The sequence below is a fragment of the Rhipicephalus microplus genome, chromosome X (assembly GCF_043290135.1).
Source record: "Rhipicephalus microplus isolate Deutch F79 chromosome X, USDA_Rmic, whole genome shotgun sequence".
NCBI classification, from domain to species: Eukaryota; Metazoa; Arthropoda; class Arachnida; order Ixodida; family Ixodidae; genus Rhipicephalus; species Rhipicephalus microplus.
The window spans coordinates 441692784-441708522 of record NC_134710.1 but is presented as its reverse complement, the minus strand read 5'-3'; the positions used below and the strand labels follow the sequence as shown (position 1 = coordinate 441708522).

The 15739-nt window shown below is 43.6% G+C and overlaps 1 protein-coding gene and 1 non-coding gene across 2 annotated transcripts in view; one reads left to right on the top strand and one right to left on the bottom strand.

The window, feature by feature from the left end:
* The window catches only part of LOC119160887 (cytochrome P450 3A5), a 101499-nt gene that overhangs the window by 24773 nt on the left and 60987 nt on the right, over positions 1 to 15739 (top strand). The window lies entirely within an intron of this gene.
* Positions 14651 to 14723, bottom strand: TRNAT-CGU (transfer RNA threonine (anticodon CGU)). The gene has a single exon. It is a non-coding gene; the product is annotated as a tRNA-Thr (tRNA).

Genomic DNA, 15739 nt, shown 5'->3' with positions numbered 1-15739 from the left:
CCCCCCCCCCCCCCCACCTCCGGCAGCCCCTTTCCACCCTTTTTTTTTTGTCGAACACTTTTAAGATGTCCGCGATCTGCGTATCTTTGCTTTCACTGACGTACTATTCCCAGACGGCGCGGCATGGCTCTGGCGGTTAGGCGGGAGAAAAACAGCTTTTTTATGAAGTTTAGGCCTTTAACTACTCGGCACCTCATAGACGTCTCGTCGTTAAAGTATGGGCGCCGCGAAATGCCGCAGAGTATGGAGATCGGGTGCAATGTCTATTCTGGCCCGCTCCTGAATTACGCTGTAGGGGCCTCCTGATCATGCGCCGGGTTGCTGATGAACATGTCGTGCTTGAACACTTGACTGCATAGTAAGGTAGAAACACAAACAGAAATGACAGCTGTACTGAAGAGGAGTAGTTACACTTAGATGTATTTTCAGTTGTCCAGTGCACGCCGCAGCTGGAATGCCTTGAACTCAGTTATTATTCTCATCATTGCCGTTATTGTTTTCTAATGGTTTAATTGATGCAAGTGTACCAGAATTCTCATGCATTCCTCTATGGAGGGTGTCAAATCGGAGGTATGACTTTCGTTGTTTCCGTTCTCGGTTTGATTTAGATCCATTTTCTAAGAGTGTTACTGATAGTTTGTCGAATGCATGGTCGGGACGGTTGAGATGTTTTGATAGAGGTAGTCTTGGGGCTGAATTTGCAGGGGCTCTATGATTATTAAAATGAATCCTAAATGGTATTTCTGTTTGTCCGATGTACTGCATACTGCACACGTACGTTGAATTCGAGTAGGTATACCACATTACAGGAACTGCATGATAGGTTTTCTCGTATGTTAATTGAAAACTTGGATTGTGTGCAGGTTGCTTTGACTGTTTCTCGCATCGTTTTACATACAAGACGTCATGACTATAAAAAAAGGTCGGCAAAAATTGTTAGGGGGCTAAGTGTTGATTTGAGAGTGAAAAAGTGTTTGAGGTTGCGTGGCCGTCAGTGAACGACACCAGGAGCGGATAGGAATGCACTTTTCAGACGTTCACTTTGTTCCCGAATGTTGTAATGTCTTTTAAGGATTCTGTTTATATAGGGGGAGTGTGTGCTGCAAGTAAAGTAGAAGTTTGTTCGTTGTGGGTCTTTTTTCGGTGGTCCCAATCATGCTGATAAACGAATTAGGTCCCAAGTCTAAGCAGATTTTGAGAGAGGCAGCGAGCAAAACAATATTCGATGGTGAAGTCCCTCATGGATGGAAAGTTAGCAGAATGAGCATGATCTATTAAAGTTCAAAGCATGATCTATAAAGGTTCAAAGCATGATCTATAAAGGTTCAAAGCTGACATAAACAATTACCGTCCTATAACAGTGACATCAGTGGTTTACAGGCTGGTGATGCAGATTATAAAAGAAAGACTTCAGGCATGGATAAAGGATGAGCGGGTGCTGGAGGAACTGCAAAACAGGTTTTGGAGACAAAGGAGGTTGGAAGACAACCTGTTCTCACTGACGCAGTTCATCAAAATAGGAGAAACGAAACACAGGCCCCTGTGGCTAGCAATTTTCGGATATCAAGGGAGCGTACAGTATTGTGGTTCATGAGGCCTTGTGCGGAAAACTAGACACAGTAGTTGTGGAGGATGGAGTCACTAAGTTCTTAAAAGATATCTTAAAAAGTAACAAGGTAGCTATAAGATGGTAAACAGGTATCCGAGCCCACAGAGATAAAACGGGGCTTAGGCAGGGGTGTCCTCTGTCACCCTTGTTCTTCATGATGGGCCTACAAAGATTAGAGGCCAAATTAGAGGGGAGTGGACTTGGATTTAACCTCTCTTTCGTAAAACAAGAAAAACTTATTGAACAGGTACGACCAGCATTGAAGTACGCAGATAATATAGTGCTAATGACTGGCAACAAGGAAGATTCGCAGAGATTGAGGGACATCTGCGGTAATGAGGCGGATAAGTTAAATTAGATATGTTAGATTATAGACGCGGTAAGGAAAAGTCAGCAGTCATGATTTTTTTATGATAATGAAAGTAGTGAGCTTACGATACCAGAGGTCACGCGAGAGATGACAAATAAATAAAATATCTTGGTGTATGGATAAGCAATGGGACCGAGTACCTAAAGGAACACGAAATATACGTAACGACTAAAAGAAACAGGAATGCAGTGGGGATGAAAAATAGGGCATTGGGGAATTACAATTGGTATCATGTTGTGAGAGGAATTTGGAAAACTGCCATGGTTCCTGGTCTGACATTCATCAATGCAGTCTTGTGCTTGAGATCAGAAGTTTAAGCAAGATTCGAAATTCAGCGATGTGGAATAAGTAGGCTTGTTTTAGGAGCTCATGGAAATACACCCTAATCAGGGAGTAGAAAGGGATATGGCATGGACATTATTCGAGGACAGGTAAGCTAGCACTAGGAGAAATGGGGGAGCAGCGTTGGGCTAGGAAGGTTTTCAGCTATTTGTACATGAGGAATGCCGCTAAATAATTAAGGAAGCGAACTAGAAAATTGACGGGTAAATACTTGGGAAACCGCAGGAAGCCAAACCAAAAATAACTATCGCTTAAGAAGAAAGTGAAGGAAACGGATACCGACATGGGGAGAATAGGCATGATTAAGAAGTCGGCCCTAGAGATCTATGGAACTTTCAAGCAGGGAACTGCCAAGGAAAGAATCTATATAATTCTCGGAGTAGTTCTCTGCTGTTTGATTCCAGGATGGGAGTATTGCGAACCAAGACTTATCGGGCCAAATACGAAGGGGTAGAGACGGTATGCAGTGCGTGTGGAGAGGACGAGGAAGCTGCCCTAAACTTGATAATATTCTGTAAAGGGCTTCCCCATATAGTTGAGGATGATGGCGCAGAATTTTTCAGAGCACTGTGGTTTGGGGACAGAGAGGGCAAAATAGGCTTTATTCGGATAGAAATAACTAGAAAATGTTACCTGACTAGTGGCTACAATCAAAACACGAGTGAAAACTAAATTATTCACTGGAAAGTGCCAGTGCTTAACTTCACAGTTTAAGGAAAAACAAAAATCTAGTTTTTGTTCACTAAGTATTACGGCTAGGTGGCATTAGCCACCACCCGATCTAAAGGGTACACTCATATTAATCTACCATCCATCAATCCATCCATCCATCCGTCCATCAATCCATTCATCCATCCATCCATCCATCCATCCATCCATCCATCCATCCATCCATCCATCCATCCATCCATCCATCCATCCATCCATCCAGGAAAGCTGGATATGCAGAGCATGTCAAAGAAGCTTACTTGGCAGACTCTTAGCCAATGTGCTCAAGTTCCTGGGGAGGCGTTTACGATGTATACATAGGAAGTTCTTAAGCTGTACAAGCGTGTGTACCCACTTAAGATTGATGAGATAAGCTGGGACATCTCCTCAAGGACATTGCAGAGGATATCAACCCCTACCTCAATGAAAATATTTATTTGCATTAGGTGAATGACACCATCCTACATTGCCGAACATTCAAGACCCTTAAAGCTCGGCGCATTTCGATAAAATCGGTCAACTCCTCAACGCCACTAAGGGCACAAGCATAGATGTTGCCCCTCCACCCAGTGATCGGGCGTTAACAATACAACAAATAGTACGCGAAGAACTTGATGGGTAGGACGCTGCTGCGACGTGGATGGGTGGGATAGGTGGACGTTGCTGCGACAGATCTTTCACGCCATGAGGCACCCCGCCTATGTCCATCAATGCTGCAGGCTTCAAAAACAAAAGGACACCGGTATAGTCACATCGTCATACCTATACCTATAAGTCGCGAAACCACTCCGTGCAAAGTTCACTCGCCTACATGGCAGCTTGGCACGATCATCACACTGGCCATCTTGAGCAGCGAGTGTTGCGTGCACCACTTGTGTGCTCTCACTGCAGCGCTCGGGGCCATATAGCCCACTTCTGCTCGGAGTAACGTCGGGCAGCTCTGCCACAGTATCAATAAACACCGGCATTCTCATGGTGCGTACGTACTCGGGGATGATATGATTGGCTACCGAACGACTACTATCAAATGACTTCCATCAGACCTTCCGCAGTGCTTCGCCTGCTACTGTGCGGAGTGTGACGCCACACATCTACAGCCAGCATCGGTCACCACCAACAGGTCATCAACATCTCACTTCTTCTCTTCTATCGGGATACTAGACGCCACAGCCGATGAAGGTGAGGTCACTGGACATTTTTTACTGCCGACATAGTTTGGCTTCATTAATTTTCAAGCTACAGAATAAGGTCAGTGTTCTTAAGAATGGTATCCGCGCATCAGCCTTAGTCGACACGGGAGCAACTGTTTCCGATATGATCAGTAAAAACAGGACTCGACTCGGTAAGAAAGTGGTGATCTGTTGGGGAGACAACTTTTTGTGCAGTGAGCGAAGAACCGCTGCGCTCAGTGAGAGTTGCTAGTGCAACTGTTACTTTTCGTGCTAAATTTTTGATGGTGTTGTTTGAGCTTCTCGTGAATTCTCCTTATGACGTTTTCCGGGGGATCAACTTTCTGGAAGAATGTGTGACCAGGGTCGAGTGCGCTGCTAGCGAAGTTTTACTGTTTTTTTTTCTGGCGAGGGGTCCACGCGCTGCCAACATGTTATCGCATTCGTTGATGACATTTATACCAGTGCTGTGCATATTTCAACTGTCCGCTGACAATGGTGGTATTACAGCAGTTAACAATTACGTTACAGTTCACTAAATCTAGCTGATCGACCTGTGAAAAGAAGGATATGGTGGTACCGCATTGCATGATTTCCGCAAGTAGGGGCAACTCTTTGCTATGGGTGGTCAAATCCTCTTTTGAGCTGGTTGACCTGCCTGGTGTAATAAGGCTTGTTATGTTTGGACTAGACGCCAGGGCCAACGTTAACATTAAATTCATTAGTGACAAAGATAAAAAATAAAAGGCATCTGATGTGGCTCGACCTAGTGATAACATATTCAGGAGTAAGGTGAATACGTAGCTATTGCCAGAAAAAAGACGATCGGAACCTATGCAATCGTGCATCTATTTTTGAGCAACAGAGTGTCTGCACTACCTTCACGCACTCGTCATGTGATTGATACTGGTTCCGCCCGCCCCATTCACCAGAGACGTTACAGAGAATCTACGTCGGAACGTGAACTAAATACGGAGCAGGTGGAAGAAGTGCTTGCCAACGTTCTTGGCGAGCATTTCTTCCACCTGCTTAGCAATAAGTTTATGCTCACAGGGGTCATCTGACCCATGGGAAGTGCCTGCTGTACGGAAGAAGGATGGTTCCGAGAGATTTTGTGTAGATTACTGATGGCTCAACTTTGTCACAAAAAAGACGTATATCCGCTTCGACGCATCTATGACATTATCGATTGTCTGCACTGTGCTTCCTATTTTTCTTCTGTAGACATCAGATCAAGATATTGTCAAATAACCGTGCACTCTGCCGATAAATAAAACAGCATTTACAACTTTAGATGGTTTATTTGAGTTTCAGGTGGTTCCGTTTGGGTATGCAACGCTCCTGCCACATTTCAGCCCTTTATGGACATAGTTCTTCGTGGCTTAAAATGAAAAGTTTGTTATTGCTACCTTGATGACTTCGTAATATTTGACTGCAAGTTTAAATAACATAATTGTCAACGTGCTGTCGTTCTCACGTGCCTTGAGAAAGCAGTACCTTACCCGGAATTCCGAAAAAAATGCCATTTTGGTGATTATGAGACTCTAGTTTTTGGACGTCTGGTAGTGAGAAACGGCGTTCGGCCTCGTCCCTGTAAAATGACAGTGGTCAGCACATTCTTTCAACCATGCTCACTACGAGAATTGCGAAGCTTTTTTGGCCTTGGTACGTATTTCCAGCGTTTTTCTCTAGCCTCATCGATGTTGCTGAGCCCCTTACTTATCAGCTCAACAAAGACGTGCCCTTCCACTGAACGAAAGATTGCGAGTAGTCGTTTCCTCAACTGAATTTTCTATTCCCTTCTGGGCCAATTCACAATTTTTCTGCATCAGCCCCAACTGAGGTGCACAGTGACGCCAGTTAAATCGGTATTGGCACCGTCTTAGTTCAGCGTCACGAAGCCGCCGTACATCTAATTGCCTACGCAAGCCGTTCTTAGACTAAAGCTGAACGCAATTACACTGTTACAGAGCAAGAATGTCTGGCAGTTGTCTTTGCCGTGCACAAGTTCTTCCCATACATCTGTGGCCAGTGATTTTCTATCCTCACAGAACACCACTCACTTTGTTGGCTCACTGGCTTACCATATTCTTCTGTCCGTCTTGCACACTGGGCACTGCATTTGCGAGAATGTGACTTTGATGTGTGCTTTATGAGTGGCTGCCGTCACACGACTGCCATTAGGACTACCCTTTCCAGCGACTGAATGTGACTGACAATTTAGACGACTGTGTGGCCGCTCTTTTGACATGGTCTTTAAATTTGGAAACGTTCCGTACAAAAGAATGTCAACACCGTAGTCTGGCCTTTTTTTCTTATCTACCGTCGATAAGCTACGTCACTCCAAATTCGTCATACAGGGTGACACTCATTGCAAGTGAAATTTTGGGGCAAAAAGGGCCCGCCTACATTTGATTGTTCCCAAGGCTTAGCGATCCAACATGCGGCAAAATATGTACGACAACTCAACAATTGGGCATGTGGGATTATCCAGGACCCATCACCGCACACTGGAATATTTCGAGTGGCCCCGCATGCGTCAACTCACGAAATACGTGATCAGCTGTGAGCATTGCAAAAGGTACAAACGCCCAGCGAGTGCGCCACCAGGACTACTCTATACAATACCATCTCTGTGCTTTCCCTTTGAGTTCGTCGGTAGTGACTTGACCATTTTTCACGATGGATCACTGGGAACCACACAATTATAATCTATGTGGACCACCTCACTCGGTGTGCTGTAATGGCAGCAATCTGTGTGTGTCGCAACAAACAACCGACCCACGTTTCGGAATTTGTACTACGCTACATTGTCCTCGAGCATGGGTTCCCTCATGCCATCAACAGCGACCGTGGCCGTCAGTTCATAGCCAATGTGGTGGAAGAGTTGCTACGCCGGTATGGTTCCCAGTTTTGTCACGCCATATTGTAACATCTGACCAATGGCCTGACTGAGCGTGTTAAGACACTCATTAACATGCTCGCTATGTAGCTATATACGCTGACTCCAAGCATAAGGACTGGTATGCAATTTGGCTGTTTATAACATACACCTACAACTTTGCGCTACAAAAAACCACCAGCTTCAGCTGGTTTTACCTTCTTCACACACGTGAGCCACGTACTACCCTTGAAACAGTTCTCCCGTTTTCAAAGCAAGAAAACCCTTCCCTTGAAAAGACCTAGTCGGGCAAAGTAGGCATAGCGCATCACATCTCTCCGCACTTTCGCATCTGATGACTGTTCAAAGGCTCAATGCGATAAATGACGTCGACATGTATGGTACAGCGAACGAGATATAGTGTCGCTGTGGACTTCATATGCCGTAAGCGTGGCTTGTATCAAAAATTTTTAGCCCGCTATACCGGTTCCTTCTGAGTTTTGCCGCACCTTGGCGGCGTTACGTACATAATATCACGACTAGCATCTTCTGGCGGATGCTCCAAAAAACCTGACGTCTTGCATGCCACCCATTCGAAACAATACCACGCATGGCACTGACTGAACCTCCCAGTGCACGGGCATCGTCTGCGACGGGCGAAATGATACGAGGCTTTAGACGAAGTGTAAACGAGGAGAAAGAAGAGACATCACTCTGGGTTAGGCTTTCCTCCTGCGACGATCCATCATCAGTGCACAGGCGCGCTAAATGTTACTTGCAACATAAAATCTTGTTTTTATTTCAAGCACTACACCTTAGTTTTTTACTTGTGACGCTACACAACTAAGATAACCGTGTTTAGTAACGAAAATAAAGGCTAGTGGAAGCCATGCACAGTCGTTGAACTCGTGGAGTCACGCGCTCCTGTATTGCAAGTCATATTGAGCGCAACTGTAAACTGTAGAGCGTGTATTGTGGCAGTTTCTGAATTGTTTGCCTTCATTTTGCGGGCACAGACGCACCCAAATGAACCTCCCTCCCCATTATATATATATATATATATATATATATATATATATATATATATATATATATATATATATATATATATATATATATATATAAATGAAACAAGTGTATACATAAGGGCCCGTTTTTTCGTGTTTTACACAATATTATTAAGATCTAACTGACAATAATGCCAAGTAAGGTATAGGGGTAGTTATTAGGCCAATCGTAATGTAAATGAGAAGAAAAAAAAGTGGGTAAGAGATAACTTGCCCTGGGCAGGATCCGAACCTGCGACCTTCGAATAACGCGTTCGATGCTCTACCACTGAGCTACCACAACAGCTATCCCGCAAGCCACTTTATAGGGTATCTATGTCAATTTCAACGTGGGAGTGTCAGTCAGCACCACTAGCAGCCATGGCGGCGAGTGTGGCACACTCTTTATGAGCCCGTTTGGCATCACATAGTATGTAAACCTAATAATAACTGGCAGTTGACCAATAGTCCCCGTATACAATCTCAAAGCACCAAGTCTGCCAGTACGAGACGCTCGTTAATGAATAAGGAAAACAAGCGTATACTTAAGGGCTCGTTTTTTCGTGTTTTACACAATATAATGAGATCTAACAGACAATAATGCCAAGGAAGGTATAGGGGAAGTTATTAGGCCAATCGTAATGTAAATGAGAAGAAACAAAAGTGGGTGAAAAGATAACTTGCCCTGGGCAGGATCCGAACCTGCGACCTTCGAATAACGCGTTCGATGCTCTACCACTGAGCTACCACAACAGCTATACCCCCAGCCACTTTATAGGGTATCTATGTCAATTTCAACGTGGGAGTGTCAGTCAGCGCCACTAGTAGCCATGGCGGCGAGTGTGACACGCTCTTTATGAGCCCGTTTGGCGTCACGTAGCTCGTGAACTTATTACTAACTGGCAGCTGACCAATAGTCCCCCGTATACAATCTCAAAGCACCAAGTCTGCCAGTACGAGACGCTCGTTATTGAATAAGGAAAACAAGCGTATACTTAAGGGCTCGTTTTTTCGTGTTTTACACATTATCAATGAGATCTGGAGATCTAACAGACAATAATGCCAAGGAAGGTATATATATATATATATATATATATATATATATATATATATATATATATACAGAGAGAGAGAGAAATATGAACCTTTCATATAAAGTGTACTCTTCTAGAGTGAAGAACAAGGATTAACAGCGTTATCTGTAAAATTATCTTTATTACTCAAGATCAACATGCGCTGATGGCTTTTTTTTTCGGTCGTTTCGTAACGGCGTTTCGTAACAGGCAGATAACAGGGCAAAAATACCGTAGTCACGACATTTTCAAATAAAAATTGGCCTCTACATTTTGAGTATACTAATCACGCTGTTATTCTTCTACATGATACGGAGTTTATATACACTGGTGCTGCTCTCTCAACATATTTAAAATGGCACAGTATTTCGGAACAGTACAATATCTTCGAAAACATTGGTATCTCCGACACACGTTAAGCAACTAGGCAAAATGATGCGGACTGAGAGCGCATCAGATTTAGACAAAACACAAAAAAGCGTTGGTTGTTTGGTGACCTCACGACAGACATGACATAGCTATGTGAGAATCTGTTTAAAAAGCAATACTGCTTATACTTCGTCACTTTGACAAGTGTTTCTTGTTACTTGCCACGTGCATGTCTTATCGCTGCAGCCCCTGTAAAACATCAGCACACTTGGAACCGTGTCATCCGCCTGCATAAATAAGATGGCTCACACTGGTTTCAGTGTCCTAGCACCCATATCCTTCCTTGCATCTTCTGCTCATCGTAACCAGTGATTTGATTCTAAGAATATTTTGTCAGTTAGAATATTTAAAAATTGTTTATGTTTTCTTTCGTATATTGTTTGCTTTTTCTGCGGAATGTGCATTTTTGGAATTAGCTTGATGAGTACTTCAGCAGACTTGGTTCTAAGCAATTGGAAAAAAATAATTGCGTGAACATCATCAGCATCAGCGTGGCAGCGCGCACTGCAGGGTAGAGGCCTCTCCCTTGACCCGCCAATTGATTAGGTCTAGTGTTTTCTGCTGCCTCGTTATACCTGCGGACGTTTAAATCTCATCGGCTAACTTTACGTTCTGTCTCCCGTCCGTGCGTTTGTCTTCTCTGGGAATCCAGTCAGTTACCCTTAATAATGACCAGCGGTTAACCTGCCTACGTGCTGCGTGCCCGGCCCATGTCTATTTCTTCTTCCTGATTTCAACTATGATGTCATTAACCCTGGTTTATTTTCTCACCCACTCGGTTCTCTACTTGTGTTTTAAGGTTGCACCTATCATTTTCCTTTCCATCGCTGGTTGTGTCGTCCTCAATTTGACATGTATTCTGTTCAATTGTATTTTTGAAAATGCTGAACATTTGTATATACGCCTGCTATGTCTGCAAAAAGCGAAAGAGCAGTATTTGTACATAAATAATAATAAGACAAGCTGCTGTCACTTCAAGTGTTTCGCTCATTCGGGGAAACATACTTTTTCATCAAAATTCAAGGAACAAGTTGCAATGCTATTCTCACCAGCTCTTAAATTGTGATCACCCCCCCCCCTCCTACCGGCTCCGCGCCGTCGCCGAATTGATAGACCCCGCACCGTTGACATGCCACCGCCGAAGGTAGAAACACCGGTGCGCCGCCGCCGGTAATTTTGGTACCGCCGCACAGGTCTAATACAGATACGGAGATACATTCGTAGTTGGCGTAGCGGGATATTTCAGCGATACTTTTGTGACAATAAGAAGTATTCTGGAACAGAGATACAGCCTTACAGATACTGAAATAATTTTTCCTATGTCGGTGATAGTCATATTCCGTACAGGCATATTCCGTACAGGCATTTGTTATGTGCAGCATACTATTTAAAATTCACACGCATTAAAACTTTCACTCTAACTTTAAAACACATTTTGAAAACGACGCTGTTCGTTGGCACTCATTGTGCAGTATAAAATGGTCCTCACAATTAAAATATCACTGCTAGAATTCAAAATGGCAGTATAACATTGTTGGCAAGCTCAAGCAGCGATCAAGCAAACACATTCCAGTTCTGACACTTGAAAGTGCAGAATGAAATGCGAGTAGCAAAGCAAATAGCGTAGTAAGATGTTAGCAAAGTATACGCGTAGTAAGATGTTAGCATGGGGTATATATAGCCCCTTCTTTCAGGGGCAAGTTTGGCACAGGGGAGCACGTGGTTTCAGGATGTATTATAACTAATTTAAGCCTATAGTACTATAATATAACACATGGTTACGTGTGTTTGGTGACGTAGCACAAGAATTTTAATCAAAATTACTTATAAAAATTTGTTTTATTTATTTATCATAAAATAGCCACAAAAAGGCATTATATAGAGTGGCCGGAACAAGGTACTGAATTCAATCTCGGTGCATTTGAATGCTTCACACGGCTAATATATCAGCGTTTAAAAGGCAATAATCGTTTTTGCGGTTTGACGCGCCAAAACAATGATAATATTTTGAGACACGCTGCATTTGAATAACTGAGTGTCCTCGGGGCTGATTCTAACCATCTGGTTATTTTGATCTGCCGGTCTTGTTAATATGTGCTGTAATTTACTAAGTTTGTTGTAATTGCCTATTACAACGCGTGTAGCACTTGCTTATGGTTCGTTAACTTGTACTTCTCCGTTTTGACAATATCAGAATGACGTTTACATATCTACGTTGGGTAATTTGAAACAAAAATTATTTTCTTGCTCTAGGCATACCTTCTGCGTCATTTTTCCGTTTATATAATACGTCGACACAATTACTCTCATAAATCATCAGAATCTCATTCACACACTGTTTTTGAATAGATAGTCAAAAGCCGGGTAGCAAAGAGGTAGTAACGGGGCAAGAAAGGTAGTAACAATTGCAGTTACTACTTTTTCCATCCCAGTTACTAACTGTTTACTAAGGCAGGTAGTAAACAGGTCGCAAAAAGCTAGTAACGGTTGCAGGGAGCAACTGTTTACTAACGTAGGTAGTAAACAGGTAGCAAAAGATTAGTAATGGGCAAAGGAAGGTAGTAAGCGCTGCATTTACTACCTATTTGCTTGCAGTTGCTACCTTTTTACTAACTTTCTTCAAGAGTGTAGTACACTTTCCCCTGACTCAGTCCGGTCATTGAACTTTCTGAATGTACTTCAAAGAGATTGCTTTAATGGGCTATATTCCGGGCTGTCGCATAGGACGTGTCGAATCGCCTCTCTTCTCACCTCCGCAGTGTACGCAGCCGGTAGTGTCACCCATCCATATATGCGGAACAGCGTGTTATCCTCTTGCGATGGTATTTATCTATACGCTACTCCACTTGGACATGTCTTGCCCCCACCATAATGGTCTAGTGGCTAAGGTACTCGGCTGCTGCCCCGAAGGTCGCGGGATCGAATCCTGCAGCTGCTGCATTTTCCATGAAGGCGAAAATGCTGCCCGCCCGTGCGCTCAGATTCAGGTTGTTGAGGTGTTGCGTCCGGCCTGCAGTTCAGGCACCGGATACTATGAAAGAAGGTGTCGAGGCAGCTTGAAGGTACTGAAAGAAACTACAGGTATATTTACAATAACTACAGAGAAAGCATTTTGCTACGTGACAAAGATCTCGTGAGACCCAAGGAACACTTCATGTCCGCTGAGCCCGCGGGGGCTGATATTAAAAAGTCCCCTTTCTCTTCTTTCCTATTGATAAGGGAAAGACTTTATTGTCCAACCACCATACACGTATCACTTTCGACGGCGCCACCCAGACCCGCCTTGGGCAACGTTTGACCGGGGCGTAGCCCGTAGCCTCCATGCAAACACTCCTCTAGCTCCAGGTTGTCTCTTCCTTGGGATTTTAAATGCCGCTAGGTGCGGGGTTCCACGCTCGCACTGCCGGGATCATGAAAAGGGAACCGCCGCTCACCCCATGCAACTAACGGGGCTGGTGGTCATCTGCAATAATGTCTCTCTAATCAAGAGGGGTAATGTAGCCGGGACCCATTGACGTAGTTTTCATCCAACCCATTGCCGCATCGTGCTGTATGGCGCCTCAACTCGGGAGGGTCGGATGGAAAATACCCATATTTCGATGCCTATCAGCAAGCCCGCAGCTCTCCGGCGTCTTTTTCACAGAACATGGCACGCCATAGTCTCCTCTACTCGGGCGCCGGTTGCAACAGGGTACACGTGAAAGAACCCAGGTGGCCGAATTTTCGGAGTCCTCCACTACGGCGTTTCTCAAAATTATAGGGTGGATTTGGGGCGTTAAACCTTACTTATCAATCAATAAATCACTTCAATAAATAGCATGTTGTCATGTTGGCGCTTGAAATGACGCACTCAGTCTACTTTTTTCTCATTTCCAACAACACAACGGCCACTCATAACGATTCTTTCGCATGCTAACTGACGAGCACATGAGCATAGGTCAAAGCACGTTGTTTCCTTTCGCCTGTCTGTTTTTAGTGGTTAGCGTCTTTAACTTCATGAAATCAATCAAAACGGCGCGACAAAACTCAGGCGTGAAAAGTTAGATCGTTATGGGGCATCGGCACCACGATAAGACCATTCGTATCGTAAACGTCGTCGCTACAAGCCCATCGTCACACAGGATGGTATGCGCCACAGCGAACACGTCACAGTAAAGATGTCGCAGGGTGCAGAAATCCGCCTTTGAGCTTTCGCACGCTCATTGCCTTCGAATTAAAATAACTTCCGGGCCACGTACATCATTTACATTCGATCTAAAATGTACTTATGCATACGTTCAATCGAATGAAGAACAGATATGGCTTCATTTTGTTTGTTTACCACTGCGCAAGGGGCCATAACACTGTAGCGTGTAGCCGAGAAGCGCGTAATTCCGATAAGCTCTGCCACTTGTTGATATTCTTCACGTGCTTTTAAAAATAGGTGACGGGGAAGATGCATTATATGTGTGAAGGGTATACCGAAGGCGAGACGGAATAAAGTCACTCCCCCGTCTTCGATCCCGGAGGTGGTGAGGGGCCCTTTCGGGGTTAGTTTGTACATGTGCTGTCAGCACAAGGCCATATAGACCGCACAAAGGTCGTTTCGCCCACTGCATTGGTTGTGTTTGCGGAAGGAGTAAGCTGCTATTTTCTTCGTATGGCACTCCACTTCGTTGTTATTGCATTCATTTATTTGCTTTTCAGGTGAAACAGTGATTTTTCCTGCTTTCTTTGTTTTATCTGGCGCTGCTCCACGAAATATTGCTGAGCGCAATGTGGCCGCGTGTGTCCTTCATGGTAATGCACACTAGTACCCAAATAGTATATATATATATATATATATATATATATATATATATATATATATATATATATATATATAATAAGGGAAAGAAGTGTATACCTAAGGGCTCGTTTTTCCGTGTTTTAACACAATATTAATGAGATATAACAGACAGTAATGCCAAGGAATGTACAGGGGAAGTTATTAAAACCATTGGAATGTAAATAAGAAGAAAGAAAAGTGGATGAAAAAATTACCAACTGTGAGCAGGAATCGAACCTACGACCTTCGAATTACGCGTTCGATGCTCTAACCACTGAGCTATCACAGCGGCCCTCCCTCCATCCACTTTTTTGGGTTTATCTGTGAATTTAGAAGTAGGAGTGACAGTCAGCGCCATCTATAAGCCAAACGACGAGTGTGAAAACACTCTTATGCGCATGTTTGGCGTCACGTAGCACGTGAACTTATTATGAGTGGGCAGCTGAATAATTGTCCCTCTTATACAACCTAAACATATATATATATATATATATATATATATATATATATATATATATATATATATATATATATATATATATATAAATATGTATATATATGTACAAGGGAAAAGTGTACACTTAAGAGCTCGTTTTTTCCGTGTTTTAGACAATATTATAGACATCTAACAGAGAATAATGCCAGGGAAAGTATAGGGAAAGTTATTGGACCAGATTGTAATGAAATGTGAAGAAAGAAAAATTGGTGAAAAAATAACTTCCCGTGGGCAGGAACCCAACTGCCAATCTTCGAATAACGCGTTCGATGTTCTACCACTGAGCTACCAATGCGGCTATCCCCACAGCCACTTTATTGGGTTCATATGTAAATTTAAACGCGGAAGTTTCGGACAGCACTACGAGTAGCCATGGTGGCGTGTGTGACACACTGTTTATGAGCCTGTTTGGCGTCACATAGCATGTGAACTTCTTTTGAGCCGGCAGCTGACCAATAGTTCTTCGTATACAACCTAAAATCACCAAGTCCGCCAGTAGCTCGCCCGTGCTGAGGAATACCTGCAAGACCAATGTTCGTGTTCTACAGGCGGTATACAAGCCCAAGCACTGAGAGTGTGCCTTGGTCTGCCCAGAAGTACGTCAACAGAGGCAACAATTTCGATTGCTTGTGACAATCTGATACAAACTCACATTGCTGTAAAGACCTGAGAACGCACATCAAACACTTCGAACGTGCTCCCTGTCATCACTTTGCACTGTTGCCTTCAGAGAGGCGCCAAGCATCGTTTGCTAAAATGATTGTGAAGTACAACGAGAAACTTCTTTCGGGCTTTACTCTTGCATCTAA